Source organism: Carassius carassius, chromosome 22, assembly GCF_963082965.1.
Source record: "Carassius carassius chromosome 22, fCarCar2.1, whole genome shotgun sequence".
NCBI lineage: Eukaryota > Metazoa > Chordata > Actinopteri > Cypriniformes > Cyprinidae > Carassius > Carassius carassius.
Genome location: NC_081776.1, coordinates 12,080,355 through 12,098,866, shown reverse-complemented (window position 1 = coordinate 12,098,866; position 18,512 = coordinate 12,080,355). Strand labels below are relative to the sequence as shown.

Sequence of the window (18,512 nt, the reverse complement as noted above, 5' to 3'; positions counted from 1 at the left end):
CTCTCTCTATCCCTTGATCAAAGTGCCCACCTCAGGTTTACCATACGCTTAAAGGGATACTGCACCTCAAAATGAAAATTTTGTCATTTATCAAAAAACGTAACCCATTTTTTCCCAAACCCGTAAAAGCTTTGTTCATCTTTGGAGCAAAAAGATATTTTGGATGAAAACCGGGAAGCTTGAGACTGTTACATAGACTGCCAAGTAAATAACACTGTCAAGGTCCAATAAAATATGAAAATCATCGTCAGAATAGTCCATCTGCCATCAGTGGTTCAACCATAATGTTATGAAGCAACGAGAATACTTTTTGTACGTGAATAAAACATGATGACGTCATTCAACGATTCCTTTGTCAACAGTCTGCAGTATGCTGCATATGCTCTTATGTGTCAACCGCGCCACAATGATGTGCTGTTTCTAAGTGTATTTATGCTTTGATTTGAAAGAAAACAGCGCATCCTTGTGGCGCGGCTAATAAAATAAGGGCATACGGTGCTGTGGATTGACACAGAGGAGACTGTTGACAAAGGAATTGTTGAATAAAGTAATTATTTTTGTTTTATTCGGGTACAAAAACTATTCTCGTCACTTCATAACGTTACGGTTGAACCACTGATGGCAGATGGACTGTTCTTTTCATACTTTTCTGGACCTTGACAGTGTAACTTACTTGGCAGTCTATGGAACAGTCTTAAACCTCCCAGTTTTCATCCAAAATATCTTAAACTGTGTTCCGAAGACGTAACAAAGTTTTTACGGGTTTGGAACAACATTGAGGTAAGTGATTAATGACATTTTTTTCCCTTTAACATACCCAGACATCCCCAGCATTCTCTGGTCAGGGTAGTTTCGATTAATGTCCGCAAGGGGGCTCTACTCGACTGCCTATTCCTAAGAGATGAAGAACCGTGTTGCCACCCCAAATGAGAAGTGCACCTCACTGCTCCCGCCATCTTGTATCCCGCCCTCTGAAGTATAAACTTACTTATCCGCTGTCGATTAAATCTGAATCAAGACTGCCTGGCTCAGACCCAAAGCCCGCCAATTTTTAGAATATGAGCTCAGAAAAATCATACTGCATGAGGTGTTCAAACAGCATTCATTGTCTTATTAATGTACCAAGTTCATTTGATGATGATATGGTTAATTTTTTATATAGAGGTAAAAAAGAAAACCATTTAAGATTCTTAAGTTTTGCAAAATATGTCATAATATGATATTATTTAAAAAGTGATAGGCTACATACTGTAGCAAGGCATTTTGTGGTAGTGATGCATATAAATGTAATACCTAAAAAATTACAGGGACCTCTGGTTTGAGGGTCAAAGGGAAATAGAAGTTCGACCTCAGGATTTATCTAGACCGGATGTTATTATTCACAAAACAAAACAAAAGAAATATGTGAGATAAGTAAAATACTTTGGAAAGAACAAGATCTGGGGGAAAAAAAGAGACTGAGCACTGGCATTTTTCAGTGAGACAATCTTTTATTATTTTTTTCTTCTTTTTACTACAGCCTTGCTGTATTAGTGCTGACCTGGTTGATGGGGTCTGTGTGTAATCACACGGGTGGATTGAAGGGTCTCTTAAATGGCTAATTGACTTCTAATGAAAGTTCTTTCCCAATTCCACAATGCGCGTGCTTGTGGTAGAAAAAAGCCACAGGTCAGTGCAGAGAATGAGAGATAGGGATGGAAAGTCTGTAAGATGAGTAAAAAAGATAGGATTGTCGTTTTGATGCCTATGTGATGAATCACTGTTGGGACAACAGATGTGTGGTGATGTCATTTAGTGTGTGAGAGAGTGTATGGGGAGGAGCAATAGCAAAGTGCACTCAATTCTCTGGTCTGTAGTGTAAATTTTCAGTCGTTCCTGTTGAAAAGACCAACTTGGACATTCATTTCCATGCTGGTCCAAGCTGGTTTGTGCTGATTGCTGACTTCCATGGTTTTCAGGCATTCAAGGTCTCCAATTTACACTAAAACTAACGGGCTCTTTTTTCAGTACCCTGCCACCACCACCAGTCACCTTACACAAAACCCTGTCTCACTATAACGGGCCACCGAGCGAAAGGTTTCTGATTTAATTGTGGTTGCTATGTTAAACTTTTGCCTCTTGTCTTCTGACTCTCTGTGAGAGGCATAAGAAATCAATTGTTCTTGCGGTATGAAGTGACAATAGCTGTTTGTCGTCATGTGGCCCCAGAGAGAGACGGGGCAGCACACTCAGTAACTTCACTACACCGCTGCCAGCGTTAGGCTTTAGGCAGGGTCACACCAAGGTCAAAGTACTTTCGATCACACCATATTGTGTGCCAGTTACGCCAATAAGATCACCTTTTTCTAACTGACCTTTTTCGGTTCCTCCCATTTAAGGATTCGAAGCGATTTTCCTGGCAAAAAAAGTATGTAGTATATTTCTTTTATTCTGAGAATAGTATATTATTAATATTGGAACTGCTGATTGTTGGAACCTGCTGAGTTACCACCATAAAGCTCAAACTGTTCTTTTTCCACTTTTTAATCAATTAGGTTTCTCATGGGTTTGAAAAGAAGGTCTCTTGGGCAATCGAGTACATGTAAATAAATCCTGCAAAAGGAGAAATGCCTAGCTTTCTGAGCCTCAGAGTTCACAGAATACTGATATATGTCATAAATGTGTGATTTTCAGAATAAAAGTGATTTTCTATGGAGAATGCAGTTAAGTATAGGACTAAGGTTAATCTGTTGCTGGGAATCGGACCAAGATGATGCAAACATGAATTCATTTGTTAACTGTGTCATGTGATCATGCTTGATGTGTAGAATAAGCAGACGTAAAAGAAACATCTCTGGACAGCTTTTGAAGTCAAAGAGAGACTGAATGATTTCATACTTTTTAAGAGCTGAACTGACAGCATATCAAAGCGCCAACACCAGAAGAAATCACTCTTAATGTAAAGTGATACACAGCTGTCCGTCTCTTTAATGGGCTCAGTGTTTTTCACTTCACCTCAGACAAAGAGGCCATGCAGAGCAAATATTCACATTTTCACTTTACTGTGAAGAAATAGGTGTCAGCATTGTGAATGTGTTATGGATGTTATCTGGTTTTGTAATAATGTCATAGGTGTGCTTTTATCGTTCTCTTGTTGCCTCGAGACTGTGACCCCTGTCTGAGGACATGGCTCATTTCTCGGTAATCATTCACTTGTAGCCTTGGGTTGTGGGACTGTGACAGGCATTGTTTTGGCTCTTGAAAACAAAGTAAAGGTATCTCATATAATAGATCTGTGTTACTGAAACCCCAGGCATGTGTTTTTGTTCCAAAACCAATGACTCCGCAAACAAAAGTTCGGGTTTGGTAAGATTTTGTAATGTTTTTGTCTCTCATGCTCACCAAGACTGCAATTATTTGATCATAAAAACAGTAAAACTGTAATATTATGAAACATTGTTACATTTGAACTTTATTTTTTATTTTTTCATGAAAAATCAGAATTTTCAGTAGCCATTACTTCAGTCTTCAGTGTCACATGATCCTTCAGAAATCACTCTATGCTGATGTGCTGCTCAAGGATAATTTCTTATTATTTTTGACGTTGAAATAATTTTGTGTAAACAACCAATTTTTTTTCAGGATTCTCTTATTTATTTGAAATATAAATCTATATCATTAACTACCACTTTTTATGAATTTAATGAATCCTTGCAGAATTAAAATTATTTCTTAAAAAAAACTAAACGTGCTAACCCTTTTTAAGATTAAAAAAAAAAAAAACGGTTCACAGATGCAGTCGACAGATAAAACAGAAATTCAACAACCATAGAAAGAGTGATTCAAGGTGATAGCATCATTATTGCACAATAACCACATAACTGTACAATATTCTTTTAAATTGATTTTTTTTTATTGATTTTTTTTTTATCTTACTGACCCTATAGAGATGCAACATAGATACAAAGGTATATTAGGTACATTAGTTACATAAGAAAACAGAAAAGGTTTTTAAACAGTCATAGAAAGAAAGAGTTAGTATACAAGGCAGTGACATCATCATTGCACTATAACCATAATAAATAGACAGCTATTTATTTATATAAAGAAAACAGTTCAAGATAGATAGATAGATAGATAGATAGATATAATAATCGTGATATATTTGTGGAACTATGAAATGAAATTGATGTTTGTTCTCGTAACGGCGAGACACTGGCAGAGTGCAAGTGTTGTGGGTGTGGTCCTGTAGCGTGCCTTTCTCTATCGCTCTCTCTGAGCGTCCCGCCCCCTTCGCCACTGCCATCTCTTGGCTTTCCCAGAATGCCCTGAGAGCACTGGCCTGAAATAAAACTATGAGGGCCTGCGCGGAGAGAATGGGAGCTTTGTCTCAGCTGCCATTTACACTGTCTGGGGGCATAGAGACCGAACTCAAAGAGAGTGTCTGATTGCAAATTAGCACAGCCCAGGGCTCAATGCTCTGTGCACTCATACACACTCACGCGCTGGCGGTGTGAGCCATGGTGAATGTTCTGCATTAAACGCCGCTGTTAGTTTTATTGTTCTATCTAGTGCCACATTTCAGTAAGGGGCACAAAAAAATAATTAGCATCAGGCTTCTCTTAAACTGACTTGTGTATGACCGAAGCATTTGGGGTTGTTTAGTATGCAAGTGATGCCGGGTCTGAATTTGTGATTAGCTGAAAGACAAAAGGTGCAGCCGGTGCACTGCAGGAGTGACGTCTCTAGATCAGTGGGCTCCAAGAGTGGGCCTCTCGCTGTGTTTCACTGTGATTGACATGCGTCAGAGAATCACATGCAGTTTGTTACATGATGACTCTATTCGGCGCGAGAACTTGAGTTTTATAAATCATATAAATACAAGTGTATTCATTTCGAATGGTTTAACCTAAATGCATTCTTACCAACTATTTTCAAGGTAACTGACTGCTTGAGGAAGCAATCTCTAATTGGCACAAAGCCTTAAAAGTGTGTGCAAACTGTTTGTCATATAATCAAATCTCTTGACTTTCCGGTGTACAGATTTAGAGCACTTGTTGGCATTAATGTCTACCCTTTTTTTCTTGCACATATTTATTTATTTCATATGAGAGGCATGTAATGCTGAAGACGAGAATAATTTTCATGTGAACTCAACAACCCTTTCGTTATAATCTGCTGGCCACCATCTCATGTTAATTCCCATGAGGCCGCTTTGTGTAGGACATAAACACACGCGCGTTCACACATAGGACACAATTCGACCCTTTAATCTGATTAGCTGCGTCTGTATGGATGAACCTGTGGGTTCATGGAGTGTGTTCCTCTACTTCGAACCATCGGCAGAGTGACGAAGGAATGACTTTAGTATTTATAGAGAAAGTAATCTGGTTTTTGAGTTCAGAGGTGGAATTAGTTCTAAAATGCACCTTAATGCATTATACCTGTCAACAGCATCCTGTATGAGAAGTAATATTTAACTTAAGTGTCAAAAAGATGCACTGATGTTAGTTATTTATTAAATTATGTCATTATTTTTTTTAACCTACATTTAAAAAAAAAAAAGGAATTATATCTAAACGAGGGTGTAATCAAAGCTTCTTTTTCTTCTTTAATAACATTTTCTGTCTGAGTGATTTTTTTTTAATATATATTATTTTAGATTTTATTTTATTTTATGCACATTTTATTGGAGAAATATTGCCTTGTTTCCAATAAAACTTCTATTTGTACCTGGCAGATAAAACAGAACTCTGTTTGTTTTAAGTGGCTTTGTGAAATATTTTTTTATGAGTAGGTATTGCATTTAGAAGGAGGGGGGGGAATGGTCTCTGAGAGCCAATAATAGGGGTAAATTAGAATTTTGATTGAATTTTAATCTAAACTGTTATTTCTTTAACAGAGTTTACAGTATTGTAAGTAAGTCAAGTTTTGTTGTTGTTGTTGGTGGAGGTTTTGGTAAAACATTTAAAACATTTAACATGTCTGTACTGAATATCCTGAAGGAAATTCTTAATATTAATATTGCAAATTAGTATGTGAATAAGTCTTCAATGAATGAATGAATGCATGAGTCACATCACACTGTTAGCCAAAACCTTGATGAAAATGCCCTTCAAAATACCTTTGATGGCACACACACACACACACACACACGTACACACAGGTTTAACATCATATCACATGATAGCCTGAAGTCCTTCTCATTTAACCAATTTAATCCCCTGTTTGTGACTAAAAAGTTTTATTGTCAACTATAAAAAAATGAAAGTGCATTTTAATATTGTTGGTGTAAATGCATGACCGAAGCTGTTTAATGCCAATTTGCCTTTCTGAAAGATTATGCCAAGGCCCCATAAAACGTTAATACCATTACAGAAATACCATAATTGATACATATAATATTTAAACGGTCTATTATTCTCCTATAAATGTCTCATATAAATCATGATGATAAACATATAAATGTGCAAGTAACTGACTGCTTCATATTATACAATTGTAGATTTTGTGTTTTGAAGTATTGTCACATTAAATGAAACGAAGTAAAAGTAAAATAAATAAATGATCCTCTTTTTTTCTTCTTTACAATCTGTTCGGTCTCTTAGAGCAACTGTTTACACTTATGACCAGGGATATACTTTTACTAGCTGTTTATTTTTTCCTTCTTTATTTATTTTATTTTATTTATTTATTTCCTTTTAGAAAACCTATGAAGTTTATATCATGGTACCGTTACTATCCAGGAATTAAAATACTTGCTGTAACTAAATGGGTTAAGCAACGACTTACAATACCCGGGACATCTACAAACTTTTATGAAAATCTTTACTGAATGGTTAAACGCCTTTAAATATTTCATATGTAGACATTTATACTAAATGATTGGTAAAATATGCTATTATTACTACATAAATCGGCAAGCCAACAGGTAGTATGTCTTATTTACTTCAGAGATCAGCAAATATAATTCCTAACACCCTCTTCCTTATTTAAAAATAAATAAATAAAAATTTAAACCACAATTTTATTTTCTGTAATTATATTTACCTACGGCGTTTCTTTCTCTGAGATCAACCACAACAGACTTCTCAAATCGAAACTTTTTAACGTTACCTCAGACTGCATATTCATCGAGCTGTTTATTCTCTGAGGTAAATCTGCCGAGCGGGTCGAGCACGGCGGGCCCACGAATTAAAAGAAAAAAGGCCCACAGCCACCACCGTTGTATATCCAATGTGAATAAGAGTAAACTGTGTTATTTAGTGCTGATATTAGGTCAGCGTCTGCTGTCTGTCTCTTGTGTAACGGTCGCTGCTCGCGCTTGTGTGCGCGTGTGTGTGAATCACCTCAGTTGAACTTGTGTGATCTAACGTTAGTTCACGGTAGCACGAGGCAGTTGGTCCGGTCTGGTGTGGCTGTCGCGAGGATGAACAGCTCCTCTTGATCATCACACACACAAAAAAACCTACCTTTAAAAGACGTAGTGTGTCGTCATGTTTTTGTGTGGATCAGAAGGTTGTGATAGTTTACTGGCGGACATACTGCTTGAACGGTCGTGGGTTACTCGTTCAAGAATTTCAGCCTGAACTTGAAAAATAAAACCGGTCGTCATGGTTTTACCCAACGACTCCCGTCAGGTTTCCTTTGTTTGCTTGTTTTGCTGTTGCTCGTTTCTAACGACAACTAAAGGAGCTCGAATGATCCAGATGATGCTAAGAAGCGGATGAAACGCGGACGTAAATAATGTAAGTTTCAGTTGGTCCCGTCAAGTTTTTTTCCCTGTATTGTTCTTATTACGGTGTTTTGCTTGAAATTGCACGCGCCAATCATACAAAGACTGAATATGGGGAATTATTGAACTGTAGCCTAGTTTTCACAGCTTATTTTTCAGGCATCAGATGTAAAGTATCTGTCGAGCACTCATTCGAATGAATTAAACGAGGAATAGCTCATTTTGTTACTGCATATCGAGGATAATAATGGAGTTAGAGACACATCAGAGATAGAAAAGAGGTCAGTTTCTCATGGCCAGACGTTTTGGTTCATGCTTTTCAAATAATCGATCGTGCTGCTCTCTTATGTGGACTTCTAAATTCTTCTCTTTTATTGAAGGCACAATGAGACTGATCAGGTCTGTTCATTTAAAAGAAAAATAAATCGAGTATGTATTTCATAAATGCTCACTCAAATATCTCTGCCAATTCTTATGTATTTGTTACAAACCATTTCATCCCGTCTACAGTATTTCAAGCTGAACTGTGGTTGTGGACAGAGTGTCATGCAACATAGTTAAAAATCATTTATAAATGAATCTCAACTGATATGATTATTATTAAAATAAAATATTTTTTGATCCCTTTGTACTGAAAATGTGTGCTTTAATATCTTAGGTGGCTTCCTTGACTTGTATCATCCATAAACAAGTCCTAAGACAATATGCACCCTTAAGAGTTGATGATAATGCAGTTAATCAAAATACATGCCAGTTATTTGACCAGGTTTTGTTTCTCTAAATGCATATTGCTATGTAGAAGACCTTTTTTTTTCTTTTTACAGCCAGAATAGAGCTTATTTGGAAATATTAGACTGTGTGTGTGTCTGTGTGTTGCAGTGGTGCTTGAAATGGCGAAAATCTTTTTGGACACAGCCCAGAGATGGAATGCACGTACACCTTTTATCTGGTACAATTTTGTCTTTAAATATACATATTTTATTTTTTATTTTTTATTTTTTCAGAGTGAGCAACTCAGTGTAAATAATAGAGTGCGATAATAATCTGCTGTTATATGCTTAAAAAGTGAGATTGCCGTTATCATTGTATTTTTTTGTACACGTACATCAGAAAATGTATTCATTTTATAAATAGATATTTAAAAGTGCTTGGATTTGTGCATCTCATTATGTATCTGTGAGGCTTTACTTCTGGTTGTTGACAGTTTCGTGTGCTACACATACATGCTATAACATGTTAACCAACATCCTTTTAGATTGGTTATGCTGACTGTGCGATTACCAACCTAGGCTAAAATGGCCTTCTTATGCTCTAATTTTCTTCTGTGAATGAGTTACTTAACTGAAATAAGCAAAAACTTTTTTACTCAAATGGAACACAAGCAATTTTAAATACATTTTAAAAACAATTTTATCTTCTTTAAATTCTCCTTTTGTAAAACGTGTGTTTTGAATTTGTTGTCAGTGATAATTTTGGCAGGCCGAGGGCATTAGAGAAATTCAGATGTAGCATAAGTTGTCCTTATCATTGCTTGTTTGCATTTTAAATAAATAGAAGTAGTCTCTAAACATACGCAGAATTATTTTTTCAAGTATGGGAATGTTTTAGGTATTTTTGAAGTTTTACATGAAACCTCCAGTCAGATGTTTTACATATGGATGTTTCTTAATGCGACCCAACACGCACTGTAAACAAAGCCATGCATTATTTTGAAGGGCCTGTATATTTTTCTTTTTTTTTTCCTAAATCGTTTTTCTTATTGTATACCTTCTAAAATAGGAGCAGACATTTAGAATGCAGATGATGTCAGGACTTTAAAACAAAAAGAAAAAGAAAAAACTGTCATTTTGGAAATCTGTTTCCATTTGTCTTAATGTTGTCACTCAGCACTTGATTTGTCTTGCCAAAAATATCTTTTCATTTACATCTCTTGTCGGGGAAATAAGCAAACCGCCGTTGAACACAGACAGAGCTACATAACCCTAGGCAGGAAGGCTCAGGCCAGGCCGATGCTGAGAGCACAGGACCAAGGCTAGATCACATTCCCTAGGTCTTACTGAGTTCGTAAAGTGTGTGTGGATGCTGGAAGTGTCTTTCCATGACTGGCCCCTAGTGCTACAGCCACGCCAAACTGTCAATCCCACAGGAATGTCTCCCCAAACTCTTTGCAACAGATGACAGAAATTTGGCGTATGGTATTGTCATATTATTTTTCTCTCAGACTTTTTTTCTTCATCCCTTCTGTGCTTTTGCGCTCGGCCTAAAGTTTTTCAGTGTGCTTTCCCCTTCTTCCCCTGCTGCATTTCAGCAGAGACAGAAGGCCAAACATGTAATGTGTCAACATGACCTGGACTCGGTACTGTAATCTGAGCATTTCGCTTGGCCTTTCGAAATGATTTGATAATGATGACAACTCGTTACCGCCATCTTTTGCTAAAATGGTTTGAAAATGGCCAGATAATTGAGCAAAGCCAACTGAGCCCTTCGAGATTACAAAGAGGCGAACAATCCTACGCGCTCTTTGCGCTGACAGAGTCATAAATTCATCTCTCTCTTCGCTGGCCCACATCCAAGCCGGTTTACCTCAGCTAACCCTACGAAAAAAGCATACATCATTTGAAATTTTAAATGCAGTCACCACAGGGAGGGGAGGCGCCTTGTTTAACATGACACATTCATACAATCAATCCTCGCTTTTGTGTGGCTGGATGATTTGAGTGGCCCGTAGTGTCAGCTGAGGTCAGGGGCGTGTCCTGAGCTTTTAGCCTGTAGCCTGTCTGAAGCTGGCACTAAAAGGTTGCACAGATGTGAGAAAGCCGTTAGAGCAATGCGTGCCCGACAGGAGTTGGGAACATTGTAGAGCACAGGGGGACATGTATAAGCCTTTTAGATTCAGAGTGCAGCAGAGGAGAGTCAGACTGACACACATTCTGTAGTCACAGGGTTCTGTTTTACCTGTCATGCAGGGAGACATCAGGTGACGCATCTTGTGAATGCGTGTGCATGAGGGAACTTAGGTCGTGCATGTGATTTATGTATGTCGGCGTGTGTGCGCTTTCGTTTAAGAGAGTGAACTTGTGAGTATAAGCGAGGAGCTCTTAAGTGCTTGACCTAATTTCGCAGGCAGAGAAGAATTCGGCAGTGAAGGCCTTCCTCTGTTACTGTGAGGTTGCTGTGCTGGGTGTTTCCTCCCAGGGTCTAACAGGAAGCTCATGTTTGAGTTCATTTGAGGACAGGGAGAAGGCTTTTCTTTCCACTGTGGATCATTCTCAGGGATCAACGCTAAGGATTTTTTCTACTGGCCCGGTCTTGCCCTGCAGCATTTTCACTGGTCCTGCCACAAAAAATAAAATAGTTGCAGTTATCATTGTTTTTGATCGGTTATCTTGTAGTATAAATCAGCTTATATGACACCAATATTTCAGATACCAATTAAATTTGACTTTTCTCTATTTCAATTTCGATACCACAGCAAGAATCACTAGCCAAAAATAAACATAAGGCTATCCTTAAAATATTTTGGTTTGCAGTAACAGTAAAATAAAAAAAAATAAAAAGATCGGTAGGTAGGTCTATATATTTGTTTTTTCAAGTTTCAATGTAAAAAAAAAAAAAAAAAGTAAAAGTTTGGTGATGGTGATTACATATAGGTATGAATTTAAACAAATTAGCATATCGTGACGTCACTGACTCGGTCTTCAACCCGTGCCTTCGGGCGCATCATTGCAAACCTCATTTTGATGCAGGCTATATAGACCACAAACAAATTGAAATCTTTGTCAAAAATATGTTTATTGCATGAATTTCAGGTGAGAAGAAAAAAAAATTAGGTATTGTTTTACTTGCATCCACCGCTAGGTGTCAATGCAACTTACAAATGAGAGACCATTTACTTTGCTTTCTTGGGTTGTCACTATGGCTGTAGCTATAGAATATTTTAGTAATCGAGTATTCTACCAAAGATTCCATCGAGTAATCGGATAAAATGTGTTTTTGCTTAATTTTATTGACGTGATATTGATGTGCGCATGCGCAGTAAACCCGGGTAGGAAAATCTGACGGGTAGGATAAAATGTCAGGACACTGGACTTTTATTTTGAAGGGTTGACGTACCTTTACAGTTCTGTGTATGTGATGTGCTAGCTTTACTTGAATCAAACGGTCAAATGCTCATGAAGTGACTGTCAGAGAAGTTCTGGAGATGTTCTTCATGTGTTCACGTCCTTATTTAGTGAGACAGCAGACGCTGAAATTACAGCGAGCGTCACGCGCACACTGGCTGCGTGACGTGAGCATGGCGTTTCTGCTGCGTGGCACCAGAATCTTGCCTGCTGCTGCTGTAGGTGACATAGAGGGAGGCCGCCAACAGGCTCTTGTCTTCATGACAACAATTTCAACTTTTTTTACACACCTACACCTTCATGCTAAGCATAAATATAAAGCCTACTGATAAAGGACACCGTCAACAGTATTGACGGCAAAATAGAATATGTTTGACAGGTGCAATATTTGAAAATCGATAATTATTTATTAATTTTTTTAATTACATTTATATCTGAATTTATGTCAACCTATAGACTTTCAAACATCAAAATGTCATGAATTAATATGTATTTGTGTACAAAATGACATAAAAATATTTTCCTATTCTATTTTACCTTGAAACGCTTCCAACACGCTTGCGTGTCGCGTGAAAAATAGGCGTCAGTTCTATTTCTAGCATACACGCATTTTCCACGTGGCTCGAGCCGCGCCTGAGACGCGCGTCTCACGCAGGCAGTCTGAAAGCTCTTACCTGTTAACATGGGAGCCAAATTAAAAACGGACATGCCACGCAGCTGAGACGCTTACGCCACGCATCCAGTGTGTCACCGCGCTGATAAAGGAAGTCGCGCTTCTGCTCCATTCATTAACACAGACACGCAGAACATGCAGGATTCACTGTTCAGGCTTAATATTTACAGATATTAGTCCATATCATGATTTGATTTAAGTGCAATGACCTATTTTTGATTAATTCATTCAAAATTTGGCAAATTCCGTGCCATTCCGCGTTAAACTGTAAATTCTGTTTATATGACTGGATTGCGCTATTTCCCTCCGCGTTTTCTGCATCGCCGAAATCATAGGGTCCTAGTTGTGGTATGCGAGCTCTATCTTGCAATGGACACACACCACGACGTTCTCTTTACGTTTGCCCGCGTGCTCAAATCAAAACACTGCTGGCTCCTTGCAGTATGCGATTTCAGACTCAGCGCTTGTGTCTCCTTCCGCTTTGTGGGTGACGTAAACACGTTGTGTCACATAAAAAAAAATCATTGCGAAAGAACCTGACGTGAAATTTTAAATAAATTAAAAGAGGCTTCGAGGCAGAGGAATTTGCCTCGATCATTTTTTGTAATCGAGTTACTCGAGGAATCATTTCAGCCCTAGTTGTCACTTTGAAAAAAATCCTGTTTGATTTGAGTGACAAGTGTTCATTGAATCGATTGTAAAATCTATTTTGCATGTCTAGATGCATTTTATACAGCAAATATCACCAAATATAGGTAAATACACGGACAACAGGCAGGACGAATGTAATGATTCAATATATTGGTAAAGAGCAATATTTCTGATGATTTATTGGCATGAAATCACGTGCACAATGACAAACAGGAGTGCAACATTCTCAAAAAACAGAGTGGACTGCCATAATGCAGAACATTTACTGCAGGCTTCAACATGGCTGTGTTTACGATTAGAAATGTCAACAATAACAAAAAATCACATACGGCGATTCTAGCCCAAATCTGTATCTGTATGCATTATACTGTCTGTATACCGGCAGAATTCACATTTCTGTTGTAAAAAGAGAAACACTGTGGAGAAGTATTATCTGCTGTAGGGCTGCACGATATTGGAAAAAAATTACATTGCGATATTTTATTTTTCTGCGATATGCATTGCGATATGAAATCTAATCTAATTTTTTCTTACAAACAAAAATGGGGTGAGCACACTTACACTCTCATTTTAAATGATTTAAACATCGACACCATTGTGTCAATCGATTAATATGCGCGAGGGAAAGAGCAAGACAGCGCTCGTGTTGTTTGAAGACGTTGAGTGTGCGGCTGGGGCTCTCTCTCTCTCTCTCTCTCTCTCTCTCTCTCTCTCTCTCTCTCGCGCTCTCTCTCTCTCGCGCTCTCTCTGGCCCATACAGTTAATGAATAAGGGATCAACTACGACAGCCTACATCGCACATCCTGCGATGTGACTATTGTGGATTTGTACATCGTGATATCGATGCTAAAACGACACATCATGCAGCCCTAATCTGCTGTTATGCGTGTGTCCGAAGCTGCAGTTGCTGTGTGACGCGTGTTCAAAAAAATAAAAATTTGTGTTGGTTGGTCCAATCGATTCGTGCAATAGATTTCCGAAGTTTTAGACTAGACGGGAGAAGGGATGGGAAAAGATCTGGGCACAATTTTTCCAGAACTTCGTGCCAAGTTAAAGCGGTGTCGAGCTGTTTTAATGACATTTTTAGATGTATTATGGTAGCCGAACCTGTATGACTTTGAACAGTGACCGCAAAGATTTTGTTTACTGTTTATATTTTGTTTTCAGCCATCATTACCAAGCGCGAACTGTTGACTCTTACAGTGAATGAGAGTATGAGACAAAGCGAATGCACAGGCCATAGTGTGACATCCGTGTAAACATAGATGACGTCACTGTTTTTTTTTAAAGAAAGAACGTAGTCTTCGTTTGTATGTAGGCCTAGGCAATATATATATTTACAATACTTACTAAAATATAATTTATATTATTTTATTGCTTTTGTATTAGTTGTTTGAAGAGTAAAAAAAAAAAAGAATTGGTCGGTCTTAACACAAATGTACAACCGGCAAGATCGGTCGGACTAAAAGCAAAAAAATAAATAAAATTGAGTCGGTCCTAAATTGACAGGGTCGGTCGGGTTACGGCAAACAAATATTTTTAAGGATGGCCTAAATATAAAGTTTAAACAAGACAAGACACATGACAGCCAGTAAATAAGAACAAATGAACAAATTACAAGTGATAACACAATTAAATAAAGGCCCATAGCACAAAAATAAAATTCAATATTTGGATTTTTTCCTGTATTTTGCGTCTGCTACAGTATTTTCTCCTCTTTGTTCCCGTCTTCAGCATCTCTGGCCTCTGTTAATGGCCGTTTACAGACTAAGTATAATAATACTGTAATATTTCCACACAAATGCTTGAATTTTTTAATTAACAAGTCTTAAATACACATGCAAATGATAAAATGACGTGACAATGCTGCAGTGGCCCGATCGGGCAAGTGACAAATCCGTCTACTGTCCCAAACGTCTTTCACGCTGGCCCCAGGCCATCGGGCAGTCCTTATTGTCGAGCAGTGGTTCTAGAGAGGGGTAGAAAGCCAGGGCCTCAGCTCTAAATCGCCCTTCTGCAATCTGGCATGTGTTTTAGGTCCTTATACTGCTGTATTGTCCATGTTGGCAGAACTTAGTTTTTTTTTTGCTCCTGCCAAGAAAACATCTATTTTTTGGGCTTACAGTGAGCAGAAGCTGAGATCCTGAGTCAAAAATGACTTAATGAATCCTGTGAGCAAATGAAACAATGCCCTGCAGGGTTCTTTTCTGCTTCCTTTGATTCGGTTTTACATTCCAGGCTCAACTGAGCTAGGTCGGGACCCATGAAAATGCTGCGCTGTTCACGATCGTTTTGGATGAATATTCACAGCACAGATGAGCTTATGGACAGTTATTGAGATAAATTAAAGTGTTTGTGCTTTCCATTGAGTTTTAGAGAATGCTCTTTGGCTGTTATTTGTTTTTCACTGGTTTCAGGGGCTTTGGACGACACTGACAAATATGCGTGCTGCAGGACTACGCAGGTGAGAAACATTTTAAGAAACTTACGTGACCATCGACACACATTTGCAGTGCCATTCCATGCCACAGCAAGCCAGTTTTGTGAAGGAAAAGTAAAAAAAAAAAGCATATTTTACCTAATTGTTTGTTGCATAGGCAATATTCTGGATATACAAATATTTCAGGTACTTAAATGTTCAAAAGCTTCTTTTATAACAATAATTATATTACAACATTTAATGATATTGTATATTCGTCATTTTAAATGCATTCTGCAGCCAGTCTGCAGGCTTGCAGTGTTTGTGTGGTCTCTTTGAAATGTGAATTCTGTGTGGGAGGCCTCTCTATTCATCTTCCGTGAACGTTTCATGTTGATCGTTTAGTGGAGTAAGAAGATATCAGGTACTCTAGACATGTCCTTTCCAAATTAAAATCTTCATGATACGTATTGCATAATTCTAAATGTTCTGATACTCGATTACATGTTCGGGACATCATACGCAGATCAAATCTTTCATCAGACAGTGGGGTTGTTCAGATCTAGGGCACGTCTTTCAGAGCTTATTTCTATGGTGGGCAGAGCAGAAAAATTATGAGGATTGACCTGTTAGTCTCCCATTGCATCAGTTTGACTGAAATTAGAGGCAGATTTAGGATGAAAGGTTCGCAGTATCCAGATTGTCTGAAAATGATCGCTTCAGCGTGCCAGTGTTCATAACCACACTGATCAAACATGATTTATCTTAGTGGTGAGGTTGTTGTCTGATCTGCAGGGTTGGTTTTTTGGCTTCTTTGCGACTGTCTTTCTCTCACTCTTCTGTTCATCACTGTGTAGGTTGACATGTTGGTTTTTACATGGATTTCGAAAGTGCGTGAAATTAGCATGATGTGAACGAAAACATTCTGTCTTTCTGATCTTTTACTTTTGCAAAACATCCCACTATCTCCCAAATTATTTTATTTACTCAAGACTCAATGCTCCCAAACTTTGCAAGCTATCAGATAAGTATTACGTCACATGTTTCAACATACTCAGTGCATGTATTGTGCAGTGGAGCAAAAGAGAGAGTAGGAGCATACTTGAAACAGCTGGTTTATATGAAGATGCACTGTCTTTATCACTCAATCATCTCATGCTCTCTTTCACACATTATACACATTTCCTGGTCTCCTGCAGCGTGGATGTACTCTCAGGTCATGTGCTGTTTACAGGTGTCATCCAGATGTTTTCTTGCATGTTCTGATGCTCCCTCTGTTAGTACTTAATGCCATTTTTGCAGAAATGGTCCTGGTCTCTTCCTAAGAATATCACACTTACACAAGCTTAAAGAAAAAGCAGGGTTTTTTCATGTATTTATGTTAATTATTATTATATATATTTTTTTGTGTGCAGAAGTAACTTGTGGCAAAACCATGACCAGCTTGACACTGTTTTTGCAGAGTTTTTTTTTGAGCTTCACACTAACAGGGTAAATAGTGACGAACAGACATACATTTAGGAATACTTAAATCATGATTTTGTTTTTTGGATAATCATCCAGCCACTTTACAGCATAAAAGTGCAAGCTTCATGTGTCATTTTTTTTTTTTTTGCAGTCTCTTTGTTCTCACATAATGAAATTATTTAAACTTAAATCAATATTTCATGTCCATTAATTATTTATTTCTTAAGTAGCTGCATAGTAAATACATCAAAGTAATGACATAATGTACATGCATTTATATAGTTATTTAAATAATTAACCGAAATAATGGCATTTATCAATATTTGCTGGAAAAAAAGCCATCAAGTGAAGACTAACTCAAATACATTACATTTTAATCTTTTAATAGATACATATATATTTCATGCAGATGGACTTATTGAGAATGCACAGTCATTCTCTGGCAGCAGGAGGCGCTTTAGGTGTTGCAGGCGGTTTCCCCGGTAACAGCTGTAAACAAAGCAGTGCTCTGCTCATAAATGCTGCTTTATCATCAATACTTTCCTAAAGACGGACAGTTCCCTTAAAAGTTGCATTCATATAAAAACAACCGGCCAGCGTTTTGACTTTGAGACATGCAGAGCTCATGTTTATTCAACAAAGTCAAAGCATTTTGGAAAATCTATTTATGTTGTTGTGGCGGGTCGCCACAAATAAATCAATGTATGGTAAACACTGTGTGTTTATATATATATATGTATATATATATATATATGTATGTATATGTATGTATATATATATGTATATATATGTTTCACACAGATTCACACTGAAGGCATCAAAACTATGAATTAACACATGTGGAATTATATATGGAATTATATACATAACAAAAAGGTGTGAAACAACTGAAAATATGTCATATTCTAGGTTCTTCAAAGTAGCCACCTTTTGCTTTGATTACTGCTTTGCACACTCTTGGCATTCTCTTGATAAGCTTCAAGAGGTAGTCACCTGAAATGGTCTTCCAACAGTCTTGAAGGAGTTCCCCGAGAGATGCTTAGCACTTGTTGGCCCTTTTGCCTTCTGTCTGCGGTCCAGCTCACCCCTAAACCATCTCGATTGGGTTCAGGTCCGGTGACTGTGGAGGCCAGGTCATCTGGCGCAGCACCCCATCACTCTCCTTCTTGGTCAAATAGCCCTTGATGCCTTCAGTGTGACTCTACAATTTTCATAGTCATGAAAATAAAGAAAACTCTTTGAATGAGAAGGTGTGTCCAAACTTTTGGTCTGTACTGTGTATATATATATATATATATATATATATATATATATATATATATACCTTTTATGCCAAAAATCATTAGGATATTAAGTAAGGATCATGTTCCATGAAGATATTTTGTAAGTTCCCTACTGTAAATATATCAAAACCTGATTTTTGATTATTAATATTAGCATTGCTAAGAACTTTATTTGGACAACTTA

General features: G+C 37.7%; 1 protein-coding gene across 1 annotated transcript in view; it reads left to right on the top strand.

Annotated features, from left to right (window-relative positions):
- The first annotated feature begins 7,379 nt into the window (after positions 1 to 7,379).
- pparaa (peroxisome proliferator-activated receptor alpha a) overlaps positions 7,380 to 18,512 on the top strand; it is a 54,001-nt gene continuing 42,868 nt past the window's right edge. Inside the window, exons 1-2 of the mRNA XM_059505300.1 lie at positions 7,380 to 7,727; positions 8,594 to 8,663. The gene's annotated coding sequence lies outside the window, so the exon portion shown is untranslated. The remainder of the gene's footprint in view (positions 7,728 to 8,593; positions 8,664 to 18,512) is intronic.